General features: G+C 39.7%; 1 protein-coding gene across 13 annotated transcripts in view; it reads right to left on the bottom strand.

Annotated features, from left to right (window-relative positions):
• Window positions 1-24,092, bottom strand: part of Fryl (FRY like transcription coactivator) — a 222,240-nt gene that overhangs the window by 189,744 nt on the left and 8,404 nt on the right. The window contains exon 1 of one of the 13 annotated variants that reach the window (XM_074042291.1): window positions 1,686-1,723. The exons of the other annotated variants lie outside the window; for them this stretch is intronic. The gene's annotated coding sequence lies outside the window, so the exon portion shown is untranslated. Of the gene's footprint in view, window positions 1-1,685; window positions 1,724-24,092 lie in introns of those variants that run through there. 13 annotated transcript variants of the gene reach the window in all.

Below are 24,092 nucleotides of genomic sequence, written 5' to 3'. Positions count from 1 at the left end.
GAAAATATTCTAAAAATCAATTGTGATGATGTTTGTACAATTCTGTGACTACATAGTAACTGCAAACTCCACACTTTAAATTGGTGACTTACATGTGAATTACACCTCGATGAAACTGCTTCTTTAAAAATATCTACAGCCTATAATTTCTTTATCACTAACCAATATTTGACATTATTGTACCTTATCACCTTAAAACTCTACAGAATAGGAAAAGCACTGGATTTAAAAATAAAACTGAATTCTTGTCAATCCTAAATCCATGAACAAGCCACAACTTCTGAATTCCAGTTTCTTTAGGAGGAAGGGGAGTTCTCCCTTGATACACTATCTTATTTCTCTCCCAACAATAGAGCTGCATTCCTATTAGTTAAATTATGTTTGTTCTAAAACTGTGCGAATTGTGTTTATGTCAGTTGCACTTACTATAATCATGCAAGTTAGTCAAATAATCAAATAATCAAAAAATGAATGCAAAAAAGAAAATGCTTTGTCTCTAAAAATTAAGTTTTATAATTTAATAAAGGCAAGTCACCCTAAAAACACAGTACAGAAAATGCCTTGGCTGTTCATCAAAAGATTGGTGAGCTATAAACATTTATACACCTAATCATAAAATATTTAAGGTATGTATCTTTCTTCCTCATTTTAAACAAATTTTCTATTTAAACAGCCCAATTTTCAGTATGTTATACAACCAATACTGCATGAGAAGTTCTACTTTAGAAGCTATTTGTACAAAAAGCAAACATAATTGTAGTACTCTTATTCTATGCCACACTCTAAGAGTGATGATCAACCCTGCCAAGTTCCCACTTACAGAGGCTGAGACTTTTCTACTCTCCAGTCCCGGGCCTGGTACACCCCTACCTGGGCAGACACCCTCATCTTGGAAACAGGAAGAGACTGCCCAATATCAACCCTTCACAGTCAACTTAAAACCACTAAAGTCCTCCCTTCCTGGGAAGGATATTCTATCTGTAAAGACATTTTTTCACATGGACCTCTAAGAATCCTCCTTTCTCAAAGTTAAAACTACATCTTACTGGAGGTGTGGCTCAAGTAGTGGAGTACCTGCCTAGCAAGTGAAGCCCAAAAAAGAAAACTATATCTGATCCATATATTAGGTGACCATTATGCTAAAGAAAAAAAAAAAAAAACAGGAAAAAGTCTTCCTTACCTACACTCATGCTCTAAAACTCTTCATTTCCTCTTGTGACCCCACATTGTTGCCTCTCCTTTCTTATCTCTCAACTAACTCCTCAACAACCAGTCACTGCACTGACTCCAACCACAGCCGTACTAAAATATAACATACTCTTCCAAATGACCACAAAAGAATTCTCAGTGGTCACCTCCCTGGTCTCTGGCTTTCCTTCTCTAGGTTCTCCAATGCACTTCAGACAGTGCTTCCAAATAAACAACTCTGATCCAAAAACTCCCTAAGGTGACAATTCAGTCTCCTCAATGCCTACAGAATAAAGTCTGAGAACTCATAACCCTGGGAGTCAGGACTCTAATAGAAGAGAGTAAACCTAGTCAGGCTTTACTCTGCTCTGCAAATACATCCCACTCACTCCTACACCCAGATCTACCTGTCTGCTTTCTGCTCTCCAGTATGCCTTCCCTTCCTTTCTTTATATTGAAACTCCCTTAAATCATTTTTAAAGTAACAAATCACTTACCCAATCAAGAGCCTCAGGTCTCTCAACTACGAAATGAGAATAAAACCTTCAAGGGCTGTTTTGTAAAGATTATAAAGTACTGTAAGTACCCCAAGTATTGTTAAGTGTAAACTTAGAACAATAGCTGGCAGGTATCACCAACAAATGCTGTTACCGTTGTTCATTCAGCACAATACATGCCCAATAAATATTTTCTAAATTGACAAAACAAAACAATAGAAAATGTCTTTTCCAGCTACACTGTGCTCTTTGCTCTATGCGCAACAGTTTGAAGTTTGACACCTCTGAGAAATGATGAAAATTTCTGGTAAAGTTTCATGTTATGGGAATCACACACATTCACTATTAATGCAAAAACAGCAAACTGCTGTTTCTTGATTTGGTTACTTGATTCACTGATATTCACCAAAAGGGGAGTAGAGGATAACCCTTACCAAAATAGTTCTAGCATTTACTTTTTTAAACATATAACATGTAATTTTTACCATGTGACTTGCCGGCTTAATCATTAAGTGCACGTTAAGTACATTCACACTGTCGCCAACCACCACCATCACCGTCCATCTCCAGAGTTCTTATTCTTGCAAAACCGAAACTCTACTACACAGTAACCTCCCCCTCTCCTCTGCCCCAGCCTACTACCACCCTTCCACTTGCTGCTTCTCTGAGTTTGCTCAAGGTCCCTCATACTGTCAGAACCACAGAGTATTTGCCCTTTGGGGCCTGGATTATTCCACTAAGTGTGATGTCCTCAAGGTTCCTCCATCTTGCTATTCAGTTTTGCTGTGCGAAACGACCTTCAAAACCATACAAGGGCACAGTTTAAACATACTCTAGCTTACGTACATTATATGGCACTACACTGCAGATTTGACTCAAATTACAGAAAGGAAGGGAAGAGGAGATGACATGCACTCGATCATCAGTCATGCTGCCAGTGTACTCCCCATACCACTTAATTAATTCCACACAACTCAGCGGAGGTAGTTATTACTCCCCAACAACTAAGTAAAAAAGTTCCAAAGACACTTTGTTTATGTCATAAAACTTAACACTATCTGACATATGCTTGTTTGTATTTATCTAAGTCTTTATTGCCTGTCTCCCTAACTAAAATGTAAGCACCTAAAGCCACTGTATCCTCTAACCAGCCCAGAATCAGAGGAGTGGAGAGTGGACAGAAAAGTTAAAGTCCAAAACTAGCAGCATTTCAAAGGAATGTGTTACAGGTGCTAATTACATGGAGATTTTTTTTTTTAAAGACTGAGCTTGGTCTGGTGGGTAGATCAAGTGGTAGAACACCTGCCTACCAAGCATGAGGCCCTGAGTTCAAGCCCCAGTACTGCCAAAAAGAAAAATAACAAGACTAAGCCCACTACACTAGTGAAAGCATCACATTCAGACAACAAAACTGTAGCTCTGATCCACGTAACTTACAACCCAAACACTGTCTGTCTCTAGCTGTTCTGAGACTGCTCAGAACGTGGGAGGCTTTGTTACTCGCAGAGACATTTTTAGAGCTTTGTTTTGTGGAGAGGGGACTCGGAGACAGTAGAGGACAGAGGTAAAACTCCAATTGAGAAATCCAATGGTTTAAGATTGGTCTCCTGTGAGCCCAAATCTACAAACACATCTTTCTATGAATTTATGTTGTTTTTAATCAAACTTTACCTGAGGTCTTTTTTGGGGTTTTGGCAGGACTGGGGTTTGAATTCAGGGCCTCCAACACTTAAGCCCGCACCTCAGTCCTTTTTGCTTTAGTTTGGTTTTCAGATAGGATCTCACACTTTTGCCCAGGCCACCCGCAAACCATGATCCTCCCACCTCTACCACCCAAATAGCTGGGATTATAGGCATGTACCACCACATCGACCAGCACTTCATTTTAACTAAGTACGAAATCACATACTTATATATATATGATCTACTCAAACTTTAAATATACTCTTGTATAAAAGTAACTGTATTTACAGAAAGAGACATTTTTCTTCCATCTGCTTCATATTGAAAGTAAATATTCCCACTATCCTATAGTGTTCATTTTCTCTCTTCAAATTAAAACTCATTACCACATTTCAAGAAATTAATAAAAACTACATACTTCTAGCTTTCATAAGTTATATTTTTTCTAACTTAATTTGTGGCAACTACCTCCACAATTAAAGGAATTTAAAATGTTATGAAGAGATATTTGGCTTTTTCTAGTGCTTTCCCTGACTATATTCCCACTTGCAACAAAAGTCTACATTTCAAATTAACTTCTTGTTTTCATGAAATAATTTCTTTTGATCACTTTATGAAAAATGCTAGACATAAAAGGAATACTGTGTTCACAAAATAATTTTATATTCACTGATGTAACAAGAAGTCAGTGGTTTCCTTTCTGTGGAAAACAATGGCCTTGGGAAACACATTCCCTGATAAATGTCTTTTGCATTTTTCATACACAATTGGTTCAACTTCCGAATAATCACCACTTACCAGAAACGTAAAAGATAACAATCTATCATGATACACAATAAGACTAAGCAAGCCAAAAGGAGAAAAATAAAATGACAAAGTCTCCCTGAAGAGGGTGGGGCAGTCAAAACTTTCAGCCCTAAACCAACACTTCCAAACTACTTTTCTTGAAACAGACAGCAGTTTCAAGATGACAAAACTCTCAACCTTTTTTCTCCCTTTCTAAGAGGCCATGCCCATCAGCACACATACTATGACATCTTCTCTACTTTAACAGAGCAAGGAAAAAAGAGCCCCCCTTAATCACAACCCCCTTCCAGCTACTGCTACAGCCTCTGCTCCTGTTCCTGATAAAAGCCCTCCACACCCTTGCTTCTCTTCTTCATCTCATTCTGTCTTCGATCCATCCCAATGCTTTCGGCCTCTGCACTCCACAGGACCACTTGTCAATATTCCTAATGCCCTCCACACCTCAGGAAACCCAAAGGTCAATATTTAGTCTCATCTTCCTTGATGCAAAAGCACCATGTCTCTTCCCACATTTTGAAAACAACTTCTTAATTTGGATTGCAAAATGCCACACTCTCCTGAATTTCTTCCTCTTTCTCTGCCTCTTTGTAAACTCTGAATGTCAAAAATACCAGGGTCAGTCCCTAACCTCTTGTCCACTGACATTTACCCCCTTACATAACCTTCGGCAATCCAGAGGGCCTAAGCTCAAATTTGGGTTCTGTCAGAATATGAGTAATATGTCTAACTCAGACTTGCCTCTCTTCTGACCACTAACCTCCCAAGTTCAATCATCCACCTGGAGATCTAAAGGATCTCAATTTCGAATCTTAATACACCAAAGTCTTTGCTTCCCCCCAGCATTGCACCTCAATAAATACCACCATCATTCTTCTAATTGCTGAGGCCAGCTACCTCAAAATCACATTTATTTTGTTTCTCTCACACCCCACAACCAATCCATCAACAAGTTCTGACAACCCTGTACCTAAAATTCTGGTGGTCCCAAATCTGCCCACTTCTCTGCACACCCTCAGTTGGCATTTTACTAAAAGCCATCATCATCTTTGACCCCATTAGACTCATAAATAATACTTCTGCACGTGCTCCTTCCTCAACTCTCCACACAGTAACCAGAGTGAGTTCTTCAGAAGGCCAGTTTTTCAGGTGGTCCAGATTCACGAAGTTTATATTTGCTCAAGATCCTGTGCGCTTGCTCCTTCCCTCCATCCAGACCACTGCAAATGGTCCCCAAAGAGATCTACTCAGCCACTCTGAAATAACTGAAAGCCCCCACTCTCTTGCCAAACCTAATCTTTCACCACAGAGCTTATAGTCTGGTATTTTTGTCTACCCGAATAGTAAGCAAGGTCCAGCAGGGCGGGGCCTGTCTTCTTCATGTTTACACGCCCCCCCAACACCATCTCCTGGCTCACAGGAATGCAACAAACAGTTATTGATTAAGTAAATGCTGCCCATGATAATAAATAAACACTAAAAAAAAAATGGTCTTGCAAACATTTTATTCAATAAAATGAATATTGACAATGTCATAAATTTCTATTTTACTGCATTTTCAGTTCAGTGCAAAATAACAGGAAGGGAGCTGAACAGGCTTGTCATCCTCAGAAAGCCAATATATTAGGACATCTTTTCTTATATCCATGTTGAGATGTAACCTAATGTCTCCAGAAAATACCAGGCTTGAAACTGTTTCCTTTCTTCCTGTTGGTACCTGAATCATCCTATACCCAACAAGCTTAAAAGGAGCAACACTTAGATAAAAGCCTAAGGTGACTTAACTCCCTACTCCAACATCCCGAGACCACTTAATGTGAGAGAAAAGTCAAGCAGATGTAGAAATTAGAAAGGCATAACACCTGAAATTCTAAGTAGCCACAAAAATACCTTAAAGTAAGAATTCAGAGAAAGAAGAAGCAACCCGTCCTTCATCAGCATTGTCTGCTGTGTTCTGAGAGCCTCCTCCCTGCCAGTCCACTCCACTAAAGCGAGGCTCAGAAGAAAATGGTCCACACTAAACCCCTCCCTACATCAAATTCATTAAGCTAAATATGGCTGCAATCTGCAACAGACTCCATCTACCCCTTGAGAGAAAGGAAAGAAACACAAGCTCTGTCACAGCCAAGCAATGACAGAGCACTAAATAATGTGTGTGTTGGGAGGTGGAGGGGGGTGAGAATGACAGTCTCATGAAGAGATCTGGAATATGAAAATTTTCTAAATTCTAATGAAAATGGCCACAGCAAACTTCTCAAGAAAGGTATGAAAGGCAAAAACATTTGTTTCTCTAAGGTATTTGCTCTTTTTTGGAGGGGTGGAGTGGCGATCAGGTTTACCAAGAGTGCTTACAAATGAGGCTTAGAGACATTGAGACTCTTTCTCTCAAAAACATAAATGATATCCACGTCAAATTCCACTCAGTGCTGGTACAGATGGTCCCTGACTCACAATGGTTTAACTTACAGTTTTTCACCTTGATGATGGTGTGAAAGTGACATGCATTCTGTAGAAACCATTCTGTGAATTCTGAATTTTGATCTTTGCCCTGGCTAGTGATATTCTCTTACAATGTTGGGCAGTGCCAGAGCTGCAGCTCCTGGCCAACCACACAGTCATGAAGGCAAACCACCTGTATTCTACAGTGAATTGTGTTACCAGTATTCAATAAATTACATGAGATACTCAACACTTCACTATAAAACAGACTTTGTGTTAAAAGATTTTACCCAACTGTAAGCTAATGTAAGTGTTCAGAACATGTTAAGTTAGGCTAGGCTATAACGTTTGGTAATTAGGCTATAATGGGGGCTGGTGGAGTGGCTCAAGTGGTAGAACACCTGCCTAGCAAGTGTTGAGGCCCTGAGTTCAAACCCCAGTACTGCTAAAAAAAAAAAAAAGCCTCTAATAGGCTACAATGTTCAATGTTCAAATGTATCTGATGTACAATCTATTTTCTGCCTTTTTCCCCCCTTGACTGTACTGCATTTGAACTCATGGTCTCACACTTGATAGGAAAGTGCTCCACTACTTGAGTCACATCCCCAGTCCTTTTGCTTTTAGTTTCTTTTTCAGATAGGGGCTCATGCTTTTGCCCAGGCTAGTGCTGCACCTCAATCCTTCTACCTCTGCCTCCTGAATAGCCAAGATTACAAACATGAACCACCACCCCCAGGCTGGCCTCAAACCACCCCAGGGATTACAGGCATGCACCATCATTTCCAGTCCTTTGGGTGCATTTTTTTTTTTTTTGCTTAAAATTTTCAATTTACAATGGGATTTATCAGGACATAACCCCATCATACATTAAGAAACATCTGTAACTGATATATTATTCAAGCTAAATTAGCTTATGCTGAAATAAAAACAATCTCCCAATTATCAGTGGCTTAAAACACAGACTGTCTCGCTTACATCAAGTCCATACCTTTCAGGGCAAGCTGTCTTTCAGTACACACAGTGCTATACCTGTGTGAGCACCTGCCCCACTGATTGTCAAAGGTGAGAGTGGTACATAGCCCAGCCCACTTCCCTTCTCCTCTGTATGATTTACTTCCCTTTTCCCTTCTTAAGTTAGGAGCAACTGTGTGACTCCAGTGGCTAAAGCAATATGAGCAGTGATTAGAAACCTCTGGTGGAAGCATTTCATTGTGGTGAGGATTCAAACAACGCCTCCAGGCATGTGTTAGAGCGGGGCATTTGAGAAAAACTAAACTTTCCTCTCTAACTGATCAGAATAATCACCAACTTTTCAAAACAGGTAAGCGGGAAGGAGAGTTACTGCTTTATACTTACGCAGCTTTCAAAATTTGAAACATGATTGGCTATTCACGAACTAAAATTTGACAATGTTAATTTTTATTCAGTTCTGCACAACACAATTTTTAATCGTTTGACTTGAGCAATCAGCTGTGTATAACCTGGTTGATGGTTCCTGGGCTTGCTTCCAGGATACCGCACTGCTGAGAGGTGCCCCTGAACCTTCCCTGGCCAATGCTTCTCAATTTTCTTTGCTAGTTCTTACTCTCCATTATGATGGACAGCCCAGGACTCAGTTTCCGGGAACTGAACTCATCCAGTCTTACAGCTCCACATACCACCTTTATGACATTTAAAACAGATTCGTATCACCAGTCATTCCCTACTGAACAAGACCAACTCAGTGCGGCAATCCATCCTCAGTATCGTAGGCAGACTAGCCCAATCTGAATAGGATTTTATGCATACTTCAATAAAAGAAAGTGCTCCCATGAACTCTTCCCCCCAAAAAAGCCTCCAATCATAATACTGATTTCTAAAGAAATTTAATGTTATCAATAGTGATCTTACTTATCACACCAAAGTAGCATTTAAAAATCTTTTAAATTTTCTTAGCGGTACTGGGATTTGAACTCAAGGCCTTGCCCTTCCTAGACAGGGGCTCTACCCCTTGAGCAAAGCTTCCAGCCCTTATTGCCTTAGTTATTCTTTTTTCCAATAGTGTCTGACAACAGCCCAGGGCAAGCCTCAGCCTGCAATCCTCACATCTCTGTCCCCACACAGCTGGCGTGACAGGTTGTGCACCACCACACCTGGCTTATTGATGAGACTGAGGCAGGAGGATTGCAAGGTCCGGGACAGTCTGGACTATAGAGAAAGACCTTGTCTCAAAAAAATAAAAAGCTAATATACAGTAAGTTTAGGACTGCAGGTATCGCTAAAGTGGAAGTATTTGCCTAGCATGTGTGCGAGGCCCTGGGTTCAATCCCCAACACTGTGCGGAAAAAAAAAAGGACTGTAAGAGAGAAGAGTAACAATCTAGGTGAGAAATTATAATGGCCTGTCCTAAGACAGTGATGGAACTGACCAGGAGGAAAACAGATTGAGAGACATTTAGATGACTGATCAAAAGATACCTATCTATTGCCAAGCAGGCGCTCAGTATTTGGGAGTCAATTTTAAAATATGGTGGGTATAAAGAGATGACTCAAGGATTTCTACAAGTTGTGAGCCAAGTACAATGTCAAAAATAAAATTTGGAGCCACACAAAAGACATAAATTCATCAAAAAGTTGTGGAGGAATTAGCTAATAAAGGATTTTGAATGTTCTCAACACAAAGAAATGAAAAATGTTTGAGGCAACAGATATGCCAGTTACCCTGTCTGATCATCACATATCACATACATGTATTGAACTGTCACAATATGCCCATAACATGTATGATTATTATGTATAATTAAAATGTATTTTAATTATTTAAATATATAGTTTTGGTTTGGGTTTTGGTTTTAAAGACAGAGTCCACATTGTGTAGCCTAACTGGCTTTGAAGTCACTATTCTCCTGCCTCAACCTCCCATGTGCTAGGATTACAGCAGTTGGCCACCAAACCCAGCTTATATTATTCCTTTTTAGTTGCAGAGAAATGGTTCAAATAAAGGAAGGATACCAGGATGTGAACAGCACAGCACATATGTTTGTGTTTTCCCAGTAATCAGTGTTCTGGTTTGAATATGAAATGTCCCCCACAGGCTTATCCATGGAACACTTGGTCCCCATCTGATGGTGCTAGCTATTTTGGAAGGTGGTAGAAATCTTATGAAGTGGGATCTAACTGGAAGAAGTAGGTTGGAGGGGTAGAGGTGCCTTTGAAGGTTATCCCTGGTTATCCCAGTCCTTTCCTCTCTCTCTGCTTCCTGTCCACCAAGAAGTGAAGAAGCTACTCTGCCACCATAATATTCTGCCCAACCTCATGGGAACAAGCAACCATAGACTGAACCCTCTGAAACTGTGAACCCAAATAAATCCTTCCTCCCTTAAGTTGTTTATGTTGGGTATTTCATCACAGCAGCACTAAAGTAACTAACACAATGGACCACCAGGACCTGGTTTTCTCTAGTATTAACTTGTCTAATTTTGACAGCAACTGAATAGCCATGGAGTTGTCTTAAAAATAGGTCTGCAAATTCTTTAATGTTCTTTCTCCTACCAAGGTGGGGGACCGATGCCGACACACACACACACACACACACACACACTTCATGGGGGCATTTTGTGAAGCCTCTACAAACAGAATGCAGAAGTGAGGTTGATTTGTGAAACATACCAGGAAGACGATATACGGCTACTACTGGTCTTCTGATACACCACTCTGGTGGCCAAGGACTTCCACAGGAGTCCTGCTTCTCCAAGGTCACCCTGTGTTGAGACCACACGGAGAGAACTCTCAAAGAAAAGACCCAGTTGCTTAATTCTTCTCAACCCAGTACCAGGCATGTGAGTCAAGACCCCAGCCCAAGTCACTGTCATGTCACTAACTTCAAGTGAGAACCCATGAGAAAAAACACCTGGCTGAGCCTAGATAACCCAACTTGTGGACAAAATACATGATTGCTTTTGTTTAAAACCACTGTTTTAGGGTATCTTTTCACACAGCAGTATTGATTATTGCTGACAGGCCAACTACTGAAAAAAGAACAGGACCTCCCTGATCCTACAATGGGGAGGGAAGCTGCAGAGAGATTAGTTGAGAGGAGAGATACAGAAACAGTGACAGAAAGGGAGCAGCAAGGTGTGTGAAGGGTGGTCGAAGGGAGAGGGAGGAAGAAAGAAGGGAGAGAGAGGGGAAGAGAAAGGAAGAGAGACTGATCAAAGACTGGTTTTACTCACACAAACATGTCCTCCCCCACACAAAAAAAAAAATTTCAGGGAGACTGTTAGGTAGTATCTTGCAAGCAGTTCATACATGTGAGTTTAAAAACAAATACCTCATAAGGCAATATTTGGAGAGAATTTTAAAGTGGGCAATTAAAACAAAATAATTTCTCAAAAGCTATTTCCCAAGAAATGGAAAAAGCTTCCAGATGACTCAATCTTGAGTATTTTTCTCACCTAAAGCAAAACTTTGCAGCAGACAGGATGTCAAAGTGAGGTGGCAGGCCAGGTAGCATACTGCTTGAAAACTTATTTAAATTTGTGAATAGCTTGTTCAGATTAAAACAGTATGTGGATTTGTAATCTTTTCTTTTGATGTATTGTGAATTTTACCAAAGATCATTTCATTAACTTGATTTAAAGGACAAAGAAACAAGATGACAGAACAACTTATAAGGCTTGAAGAGTTCTGGCCTTGCCTCAGCTGCCTCTAATTTCAAAATTTTTTCACATCCTCACAAATCATGTTTTCAGCTTTTGTTGCCATTAAAACAAAAGGGTGACATTGTTTGGAAATGAAAAAAACAACGTATGCGTTGCTATTTCAAAAACAATGGCAGAATCTCAAACCAATGTTCCCATTAGTATTTACTTACAAAAAATCTATGCTTATCAAAAAGTGTTGTAAAGGATGTTTTTAAGAGGGTTTCATGGGATTAAACGAATATGTTTTAAAATGCTTAACACAGAAGAAGCTCTCTATAAGTGAGTGCACAGTTATTTAAAATATTAAGCATCAAATTACACTGGCATCCATTCCCTCCTTTCGTAACAGAATTCCCAAGTTTTGCCTGTAGACATGACCACCTATCTAAAAATCCCATCTCCCAGCTTTCTTTATAATTGGCAGAAGAAACACAACAAAGTTCCAGCCAAGAGAATATGAGAAGTGAGGTTGGCCACTCTGAGAAGGGGTGCACATGTGTCCCAGGCCTGGATCTCTGACCTTCCTCCTGATCGAATGCTACAACTGCCCAGACATGAAGATACATGTTGACTGTATCAGACTCAGCCCAGCAGCCCTGGCCCTCCAGCCTCTATCCAGTACATTTGGGAAGCAAACGCTTGCCTTGCACACACATACATCAACAATATGGGCATCAGCTGGTTGTCAGGCAGTGGTCTAGGAGCTGAGCTACACTGTGAACATAATAAAGAATCCTGTCCTAATGCAGCTAGAATGCTAACAGTGGGAGACAAAAATTACAATCAACAAGTTATGGAGTATGAAAAGGTGAGAAAAGAGATGGACAGAGAAAGTAGAAAAGAATCATGGAGAAGCAAGTAGGAACTGCAATATACTTTGTTGAAAAGGTGATATATGAGCAAGGGAAAAAACAGATACTCTTGTTTTTGCTGTAAAATAGTGACTCTGTACTTGGGCCCTCAAATTATCTAAAATCAAGAGAAAAGTTGACATCCCTGCCTCCATTTTGTATCTGTGGTCCTTTGCTCTAAGCCATTCTCTCCTTACAGCCACCTAGGAAGGATAGTATGTTTATAAGGAAGGATGGAAGAAGCTACCACCAAAAAGTAACCACAAAACCTCCTAAAGACAGGCAATAATGACGACAGAAATAACAACTTCTTCGGAACCCCCCTCAAAACAAGGACTGAGATAATGACCCACAGGAACACACCTATTGCCAGGACTGTTTAGTAATTACGTGTATCTGTCTTCTGCTGCCCCAACTCTTCCTCTACTTAAACCTAAAGCTTGTGTCTATACCCCAAAGATGGGCTCAGTACTTACTTTGCCTCTTCACACAGCATGTCTCAGGCTGTGTATTAAATCTCCATTCTCTACCCTTCACCAAGGCTCTTTTTTTGGCATACAGAGGTAAATGGCAGACCTGACATGTGGAAGTCCTGGAGGCTGGGCCTCGGGTCCAAAAACTAGTTTTAATTCCAGCCATGGGGAAGCACAAAGGAAGGCCCTGTAAGAACAGACCTAACACAACAGAGCAACAAGAAAACTGTGAAACAAATGTGCAAAGAAATGGTAGGAGAAAGGGTTTAGAGTTATGAGGATCTGTTCAGGTTGGAGCTGCAAACACCACACTGAGTGAAGCATGGAGTCACTGTGGAGTTGATTGGACAGTCACATGACCTGATGTCCATATTAAAGATCACTCTAGCTACTGTGCTAAGAACTAAGGAAAGAAGGAGAAGAGAAGCCCAAAAGCAGGGAGAGTGCTAGTCAGGAGACTATTTGTGACTGAAGTGTTAAGGAAACTCTTTCAGCATGAGAAACTACCCTTGTTTTCAGTTAGCCCTGCTAGCTCTGTTCTCCAGAAACCATACAGGCAGAATGTCAGCTGTGTAACTAGGCAACATTGCTTAGCGTAAAAGTGACCTGTTGGTAAACTACAAAGGGACTGGAAAGAACTATAAATACTACACTATATAATGGTGAGTAGCCACAACTCTGAGCTCCTCTTAGTGGGATGACTCCTGTAATTGGGCATGCCCTGTAGAGATCCTGTAGCTGTGCTCTTGGACTGTCGTGTGAGATAATGGCTTCTGTGGAAGCTCCTAAGCTGCCTTGGCTATACACCCATCCAGGCAAGCAGGCCTCATTACTCTCCCCTCAGCTGAAAGTGGCCAGAAGCCAAGAATAGTTCTGGCTGTTCTCTTTGTGGACTGCTCTGTGGTGGTGGAGGGGGGGATGGGGGGGATATACAAGGACTGAGGAGAGAGAACACTGGGATTGTCCCTGCTGGAATCCTCCCAAGTGAATGTGGTGTTAAATGGGGCCTTTGGCAATCCATAAGTCTGTTTAGTTAAGCCCTAAGAAAACTCCCAAGGTAAGCATTGCTCTATCATAGTAACCCAGGTAAGCAATACAAAGGCTTAGACCAGCATGGTAGCAGCAGAAATATAAATTAACACTGAAATTTAATTTAAATGAGGATCTTCTAATGAATAGAGTGTGGCATGTGTGAGTGAGAAAAGTTAGGGATAATTGCCAGAATTTTGGCCTGAGCAACTAAAGATGAAACAAAAACTTGTGGGGAGGCACAGCTAGAGTCTGGGTTCCATTTTTTGGCAACTGAGTTAAGGGGTTTTCATCATTATGCTTTCTCCTCTGAGACCCAAGATGGCTGCAGAACCTCCAAGTATCATGAGCTCATAAGACAACATCCAGAAAACTTCAAAACTTCACGGAAACGAGACTCCCAGCAGGCTTCCTTATGTGTCACCATGCCCAAACCAATCACTGGCAAAGAGAACAGAATACAAATGACTTTAGGCTAAGCAACACTCACAGTTGCCCCTCTGGGCTGAGGAAGAGCCCGGAAGCACACGAGCCTAACTATCTGAACAAATCAGCTCTACTAGCAAGGAAAGAAGAATGACTCATAGGTGCGGTGTCAGTCAAAGAGGCCACGGGTACCAGACAGGTCATCCACGTATATGCTAAAATCATCCAGGTTGAAAGATGATAAAGTAAGACAGGGAGCCAGGTAATCAATGAATAAGAAGCAGCATGCCCTCTGTTCTATGAAAAGGAAATATCAAGACAAATTCTGTGAAGCTTCACAACCAAAAAAATAAAAAGGACAAAATGATTTGAAAGGACAAAAACAAGAATCCAATTAAAAATCAGAATCAATTGTAGAAGATAAAGTAATGTCTCAAAAATTTCCAAAGTGAAATAATTTTGGCCTAGATGCTTATATCCAAACAACTGACCACGCAAGAAGGCAAAATAAAGACATTTATTTGAAGGTGTCCTTTAGCAAAACTATGATGAAAACCAATAAGGTTTGCATGAGATACACAAGAAACAGTGGAAATGGTCCAAGAGTGAAATGAAAAAGAAGTCCCAGGATGGCAGCTGGGGAGCAGGAATAGACAATAATTCATCCTATTAAATCAGAAAATTGGTGAACTGCATGAAAGGAAGAATGGAACAGATTCTGTTCAAAAGACAGAATAATTAAAAAGCTGGCTTCATGACAAAAATGCAGATTCCTTTCTCAATTTAAAAAAAAAAAAAAAAAAAAGGATATGCAACAGACCACTCCAGCAAAATGCTGCCACAGTCTTTCCTCCTTTATTCCTTGTTAAGGAACTCATTTTTCTTTTTTTCATTTTTTTATATACCAAATGAGAAACACATGATTAGGGAAAGTAGCCCTCCGTTACACCCACAGCATCAGTCATTAGAAGTCTACACTAACCCTGAAACAACTCCCACTCTCCTTGGCCAGGGATTGATTTATAGGTTAGCAGGTGCCCTGGTTCAGACCAATGAAACACACAGGAAAATCACCTGGGGAACTTTATTTTTTTATATTTTTATTAACATACATGAGTGCTACAAGGGGGATTCATTGTGACGTTTACATATGTGCTTAAAACGTATCTTAACTAGACTTACCCCTCCATCGTTCTCCCTTATTCCCCTTACCCGCTTCTTAGAACAATTTCAATTGGCTTCACTGCTCTATTTCATTCACATATACAAAGTACATTCACCATATTCACCTTCCCCATTTACCCTTCCACTGGACCCACCCCCAAACAGAACCTGTTTTACCTTTCTGTCCTTTTTTTTTTTTTAAGTGTATATTGATTGTTACAGGGGGTTTCCACCTTGGTATTTCACACATGTACATATTATACTTTAATCAGATTGACCCCTTCAATTACTTTCTATCATCCACCTGGGGAGCTTCTTGAATTCAATTCCTAAATAATAAAGAGAGAGATGGGAGGGGGCTTTTAAAGGATGTTCTCTGACAGTACATGGATTTGAGTAAGGAGTATATATGGGTAATAGTTCTGTATTACAGCAGACATGGAAATGTACCACTCACATCCAAAAGACTCACTGCTAGGCAGGAGTAAGTTTACTGAGAGCCTCTAGCTGTTAGCTTCATCCAAGGTAGCTTTGGGTTTTTTTTTTTTTTTTTTTTTTTTTTTGAGACACTCTCACTATGCAGCCCAGGCTGGCATTGAACTTGATATCCTCCCATTTCAGCCTCCCAAGTACTGGGATGCCAGACATGCACCACCACACCTGGCTTGGCTTCAGATTTCAAGGGAGAATCGCACTATTTTCTGGACAGCCCCAGCCCATAACTGAGAAAGGTTGTGGTATAGGCGAAACAACTTCTGCCCAACACGTAACTTCTCTAATGGACCAGGTTTGACCCTGGTGCTGACAGACTGAATGCAGCATAGTCTGACAGCCTCACCTATCCAATTCTGCCTCCTCCTTTCACATCTGTGCAATTATAATTCTGTCCCAAGCATCTGCTTTCTAAAGACACAATCTGAGACAATTAACAGCACTAAATTTCCTGCACTGAATTATTGCTCCATTATTGCTTGGGAAAGGCCTTTTCTCTTATAATGTGTGGCAAAGTCTTTAAGGGCACAAAGTCATGCTGTCTGCAAGTTTCTCTCACAGGAATTCACCAAAATAGAAACAACTCTAGAGCTGCATCTTAATATACAAAGAAAGCAAAGGGCAAATATGGTGAAGGGTTTCTAACTAATAGATCTAGGTTAAAAGAAAAAAGACAACAGTTCTCATCACCAGGCACAACTTTTATGTAAACTTTTCTTTTAAACTCTTTTAAAAGCATGTTTAAAAAGACAGCAGATCCAGAGGCAGCGCACCCAATGCTTCCTCTACTTCCTGCATCCCCTTCTTCCTGCCCGTTAGCAAGGTTAGCACGTAAGCAAGAAAAAAATGCTCGAGGCTACAGCAGCCACTGTCACTAAGAGAACAGTCAGGAAACTCACAAGGCACCTACAGTTCAGTATTCTGTTAAATGCAGCCAAAACAACCAAACTGATGGTGGAGGGCACTATTTAAGGAAGACACAATTCAGGTGTGAAAAATATATATATATATAAAACATGAGTTTGAACAAAGTGATGGATTGCAGGAAGAGAATCCATTTGACTCTGATACCAGGAACATCTTCTTTTTAATTGGCATGGGGTCATGACTTTGAACAAGTAGAAAAGGAAATGTAACCATAACACACAACTCCCAAATGAATATCTGCATAATTAAAAGACTTAAGACCCACATAAAAATAAAGCACCAAAGACTTCATTACAGCTACAGAACAGCTGAGAAGTTGGGGATGAAGGCAGATTTTTTAATCTGTTGTAAAATCTCCCCTAAGCAAATTCCATTTTCCTCATTTTTAACAGTGTTCACCAAGATACAATTCTCCAACTTATTCCTCATTTTAATTGGGCTTTCATCTCTTATTAAATATGAGTTCTTTATATATTCTAGGTCAATTCCCTTATTAGATGTAATTTGCAAATATTTTATCCCACATTGTGAATAGTCCACCTCCCCCCCAACACTTTTTTTTTTTTTTTTGTGGTACTGGAGTTTGAACTCAGGGCCTACACCTTGAGCCACTCCAAAAGCGTTTTTTCTTTTTGGTGGTGGTTGTGGTGGTGGTGGGTTTTTGTTGTTGTTTTTTTTTTTTCTTGAGATAGGGTCTCACAAACTATTTGCCCAGGCTGGCTTTGAACCATGACTTTCCTATCTCTGCCTCTGTAGGATTACAGGCATGAGCCACTGGCACCCAGCCCCCTTTTTAATAGTGTCTTTTGAAGCACAAATGTTTTTAACTTTTTTGACAAAACCCAACTTACCTATATAATATTTTGTTGTTTGCATTTTTGGTGTCTTATTCAAGAAAACCTTACCCATGGTCACTAACATTTACTTCTATTTTCTTCTAAGAATTTTATACTATCAGCTCTTATATTTAAGTCTATGCTTCATGTTCAGTTAATTTTTGTGTATGGTGTGAGGAAAGAGTTCAAATTTACTGTATTGATGGGGAAATCCAATTATCATAGCACCATTGGTTGAAAAGACTATCGTTTCCCTCAGTGAATTGTTGTGGCACCCTTATCAAAAAAAAAAAAATTATGGACAATAAACATAAGGATGTGTTTCTAGACTTTCAATACTATTTAAGTGATATATGTTTACTGATACTTTTTTTAAGGTAAAATCCATTCATCTCTTAATGGACACCAAGGTTGTTTCCAAACATGAACATCACATACTCTGCAATAAGCTGATTTCCTTTCTATTGAAGATGATAGATGACTGATAGATAGATAGATAGATAGATATAGATGAAATAATAGATAGGCAGACAGATAGATGATAGATGATATAGATCAATAGATGGTTGCTTGATACATACCCCACTAGTCTGATTACTGGATCATACAGTGGTTATATTTTTTCTTTTATTTTTTTTTAGTGTTTGAGGAACTTCCATACCGTTTTCCATACTGACTATACTAATTTACATTCTCACCAACAGTGTGTAAGAGTTCCTCTTTCTGTGCACTCTCACCAGCATTTGTTATTTGTTGTCTTTTTCTAAGGAGAAATAGCCTTTCTAATTGTATTTTGGTAGCCAGTATCTAAAGTATCTGTTTTCATGTCTTTGGAGTGCATAGCAGGGAGTGAGTTATTTGGAACACGTGACAGCTCGATGTCTGACGATTTAAGGAACCATCAAACCATTTTCCACCACAGCTGCATCACTCTATATTTCCATAAGCAATTTCTCCATACCATCACTGACCCATTATTTTCTGTTTTCTGACTCATTTTGAAGTGTTACCTCCAGAACAGTTACAATGTACTCAATCATACATAGTATTGTGCACAATACAGAATAATGTAACACTAGCCTTGTCCCTCCTAGTAGTCCAGACTATGATTTTGTGAACCTTCTGGTAGTCACATGACATTCTATGTACAGACTGAGTTTATTAGAGTAATTAAAATACAAAAGTTGTCTTCATTCAACCACATCTCCCTTGCCCCATAACTATACAGCTGGTTTCTGAACCCAGGTACAGAACTTCACATCAAGTTCCACTGAAATATGCTAGCTGTGGTCCCCATTTTAGTCAGAACCATTATTTTCAATGAGTTAACCCTAAAAAATTCATTTCATCCAAAAGTCTGATAACAAATAGCAAGGCCATTTTCTGTGATGCTTTGATGTTCACTGACACCATCACAAAGAAATGCATAATGAATTTCAGCATGCCACCGGATATTTCTCTCCAGTTGTCAGCAATTCTTTATTCATTAACTTTTAGAGGTATTACTCAACTAATCACATTTCCACATAATTGTATGGTCGGTCATCCAAACAACACTATCCCTGCTATCAACAGAGAAATGTTGTAAAATTTATGGCTGAAATCCAGATAGACTAAATCTTTTATATTTTCCTGACCCACAGTCTAATAACCTTCTCTAAAAAGAAGCAAGGTTAGTCTAACACAATTATCTTTACTCAGCCCAGGTAATACTCTCATAATAAAATGTATCAGAGTCAGGGCTGTTCATGGTGGTTCACACTTCTAATCCCAGAGTTCGAGATGGGGAATCATGGTTTAAACCCAGCCCTGGAAAATAGTAAGACCCTTTCTCAACAACAGACCAAGATATAGTGGTGCATGCCTGTAATCTCAGCTACCCAGGAGGCAGATGAACGAGGACAATGATCAGAAGCCAGCCAGGACATATGTGCAAAATCCTATCAAAATGGACAAAAGCATGTTGATGGAGTGGCTCAAGTGGTAGAATACCTGCCTAGTAAGCATGAGGCCTTGAGTTCAAACCCCAGAACTGCCAAGGAAAAGAAAAATGAACTAAAGCAAAAGGGCTGGGGGCATGGCTCAAGAGACCCGGAGTAATTAGAGTGAATGTTTTCATCACACAACGACTCAGATTATGGTTTCAACATACACTGAGGTTTTATAATATGACTGAAATGTAGCAATAAGAAAGCAACATATATCACTCAAGGCAAACTAAGGAGTCAAAATATTTCATGAGTCCTATTTGAGATCAAGATAATGTCTTTATTGTAATTTTAGAGTTTTCTTTAATTCTACAAGTCTTTCTTCAACCAGAAAAAGTTCAAGAGGAAAAAAAATGCTTCCCCCATGTTTACAAAGACACAATGTAACTGGCAAACTTCTGTGTTTCTCACAGTGGGCATTATTTTCCTGAAGCACTTCCCCAATTTTTTAACAACATATTCCTAGCTCAAACATCCCTTTTTTTTGTTGTTTTTTTTTTTTTTGGCAGTACTAGGGTTTGAACTCAGGGCCTACACCTTAAGCCTCATCACCAGCCCTTTCCTTCTAATGGGTATTTTCGAGATAGAGTCTTGCGAACTATTTGCCCTGGCTGGCTTCAAACCATGGTCCTCCTGATCTCTGTCTCCTGAGTAGCCAGGATTACAGGTGTGAGCCACCAGTGCCTGGCTACTACATCCCTTTTAAAACAAGCCTTCAGAGAGCTGGCTGAGTGGCTCAAGTGGTAGAGTGCCTGTCCAGCAAGCTTGAGGCCCTGAGTTCAAATTCCAGTACCACCTTCAGAGACTGTTCTAATCTGAGATGACCTCTTTAGTCTGCTCTGCCATGAAACCTACTACATCTCTCTTATGCTCACTCTAACACCCGGGCCGCTGGCACTTCCTATTCTTTGGGATAACAGCCAGATCTAACTGTCTACACCAAGGTGCTTGTGGGATAGGTCTCCCCATTCTTTTCCCTTTTAATCAAAACTAATGATGCTTATAAGAGGGTACTGCACTCAAATACTTTCAGTAATTCATACAACATAATAAACCTGAGGAAATGGAGTTAGGTGACAATTATGTGACATCTTTTGCAGATGTGTAAGATTGGTTCAGCAGGGTTACTGAGGTGTGATGACTGAAAGGAAAGCCAGACCCAGGGGTGGAGTCCCCCAACAAGACTGCTCTGTGCAGACTCCAGCACAGCAGGAAAGACAGAAAGAAACGAGGACACAGAGGGGAAGGAAAAGGTAGGAGGAATGGGGTTCTGGGGCTCAAGTGAACAAAAGAGGAAAGGCATGGTTTTCTCTGGAGAGGAAAAGCCAGGTGTGTTGAGGTAAACAGGGTTATGCCAGCAGGCTGCTCGAGGTGCTCACACCTGTAATCCTAGCTACTCAGGAGGCAGATCAAGAGGATCACAACTGGAAGCCACCCTATCTAGAAAAAAACCCATAACATAAAAGGGCTGATGACATGGCTCAAGGTATAGGCTTTGAGTTCAAACCCTAGTATCACAAAAAGAGAGAAAGAGAGAGAGAGAGAGGAAGAAAATGCTTACTTAGCTCCAAACACAAATGAATTAAGCACTATATCAGTTTCCTATGGCTGCTGTAACAAATCACCACAAACTTAGCAGCTGAAAAACAATATAAATTTATCTTATAGCTCTGGAGGTCAAGTCCAAAATGCATGTCACTGAGCTAAAAATCAAGGTGTAACAGAGCCATGTTCCTATGTGAAGGCACTGAGTTCATTTTCCTGTCTCTGCCAGCTTCTAGAGGAGGCCATGGCCTATGTCTTTAGGCCTCCTCATGAGGCTTTCTTGCCAGCTATGACTCTTCTACCTCCTACTTCCACTTTTAAGAGCTCTCAGGCTCCATCAGACCTACCTGACAATACAGGATGACCTCCCCATTGTAAAGTCAGCTGATAAGGAACTATAATCTCAGCTGATACCCTCTGTCCCTTTTGTCAGCTAAGAGCACATTCACAGGCCCAAGGGATTAGGATACGGACATCTTTGGGGGCTATTATTCTGACTACTATGAGCACTGTTACTTCACTTAGTACATTTTATTCAATCCACACCGAGGCTCTGAGGAAACTGTCTTTTATTTTTTACATGAGAAATCTGAAGCTACCCACAGCACTTGTAGAGACTTTAACCAAAGGGGAAGGCATATATATATATATATATATATATATATATATATATATATATATACATAGCAGGTACCCAGTGGCTCTTGCCTATAATCTTAGCTATTCAGGAGGCAGAGATCAGGAGGACTAAGGTTTTGAAGCCAGCCCAGGCAAATAGTTTGCAAGACTGTCTCAAAAGTACCCAATACAAAAAAGGGCTGGTGGAAAGGCTCAAGTGGCAGAGTGCCTTACTAGCAAGCATGAGGCCCTGAGTTCAAATCCCAGTACCATCAAAAAATTAATTAAATATAATAAATAAAATACTTAGGAACAAATTTAACCAAAGAGGTGAAAGACCTGTAATCTAAAAACTATAAAATGCTGATGAAAGAAATTTAAGATGACACAAATAAATGGAATGATATTCTATGATCATGGATTGGAAGAATTAGTATTGTTAAAAATGGCCATAATACCTAAGCAATATGCAGATTAAATGCAATTACTATCAAAATTCCAGTGACGTTCTTCATGGACATAGAAAAAAAAAAACTCTGATATTCACATGGAACCACAAAAGAACCAAATAGTCAAAGAAATTTCTGAGGAAAAAAATATAAAGTTGGAAGCATCACATTCTTGATTTAAATTATATTACAAACCTATCATTATCAAAATAGTTTGGTACTGTTATAAGAACACACTGAACAGTGGTCAAAAATGGAGACAGAAATAAACACAAGCATGTACAATCAACTAATTTTTGAGAAGGATGCCAAAATGGCACAAGGAGAGGACAGCCCTTCAATAAATGGTGCTGAGGAAACTGGATTTCCTATGTAAAATAATGAAACTGGACCCTTACCTTACACTATACACAAAAAAACAACTTAAAATAGACAAAACACCTAAACTTAAGACCTGAAATTTAGGCTGTAAAATTCCTAGAACAAAACATAGTGGGAGGCTCCCTGACAATGGCCTTAACAATAGTTTCTTGGATATTTCATCACAAATTCAGACCACAAAGGCAAAAATAAACCAATGACACTACATGAAACTAAAACCTCCTGCGCAGCAAAGGAAATGGTCCACAAATTGAAAAGACAACTTCCAGATTTGGAAAAAGTATTTGCAAACTAGGTCAGGGGTTAATATCCAGGATATACACAGAACTCAATAGCGAGGAACATTTGACCTAATTTAAAAACAAGCACAGGATTTGAAAAGATATTCCTCCAAAGATGATGTAAAAATAGCCAAGAAACACATAAAGAGGGGCCTGACATCACTGAGCAACAGAGAATTGCAAACTAAAATCACTGTGAGATACCTCACACCTATTAAGATAACCATAATGGAAAAGACAAGACAGGCCAGGCACAGTGGCTCATACCCATAATCCCAGCTACTTAGGAAGTGTAGATTGGAGAGTGTCACAGTTTGAGGCCAACCCAGGCAAAAAAGTTAATGCGATCCCATCTTGACAAGCAGGTTGGGCATGGTGCACACCTGTAATGCAGCTATACAGCAGGCCCCAGGCCTGCTGAAAAGTAAAGCAAAAAGGGCTGGAGGAGTGGTTGAAATGGTACAGCGCCTGCCTAGCAAGCATGAGTTCAAACCCAGATACCACAAAAAAAAAAAAAAAAAAGACAAGTGTTAGTGAGGGTGTGATGTGAAGAACCCTTGTATACTATTGGTGAAAAAGGAATGTATACAAATGAGAACATTATGGAGGTTCCTTAAAAATGGAACTAGCACATAAACAGCAAATCCCTCTTCTTGGCATATACCCAAAGGAAATGAAATCTTCACTACCTTATAAAACTATCTGCACTGCCACATTCATTGCAGCATTATCCCCAATAACCAAGACATAAAAACAATTTAGGTGTGCACCAATGGGCAAGTGTATAAAGAAACTAGGAGTGGGTGAAATATTAATTGGTCTTTACAAAGGAGGAAATCCTGCCCATTGCCATAGCGTGGACAGACCAGAGGACGTTATGCTAAGTGAAATATGCCAGACACAGCAGAAAAAAATGCTGCAAGTTCTCACCTATATGGGAAATATTTGTTTATTTATTTATTTAATTATTTTTAATATGGGGACTCTTTAAAAAAACAGTCACAGATATAGGGATGAATACAGAGAATAAATAGGTGGGACAGATGTAGAGAGGTAGGTTAAAGGATATAAAGTAGCAAATATGTAGAATGAACAAGTCAAAACATGCAATGTACAACATGATAATTACACTTAACAGTGAATTGAACTCATATTTCTGTTAAGTAAATTATAGCTGTTCTTGTCACTGAGGGAAATACAGGTAGTGAAATAATGGATATATCAACTTGTTCTGCTATAGCAAATATTTTACTATGTATTCAGAATATACCTTACAATACCATGTTATATACATAACAATATTTGCTCAATAAAATATACACAATAAAATTTACTTTAAG

The sequence above is a fragment of the Castor canadensis genome, chromosome 9 (genome assembly GCF_047511655.1).
Source record: "Castor canadensis chromosome 9, mCasCan1.hap1v2, whole genome shotgun sequence".
NCBI lineage: Eukaryota > Metazoa > Chordata > Mammalia > Rodentia > Castoridae > Castor > Castor canadensis.
This window is presented reverse-complemented; position numbering and strand designations above follow the sequence as displayed.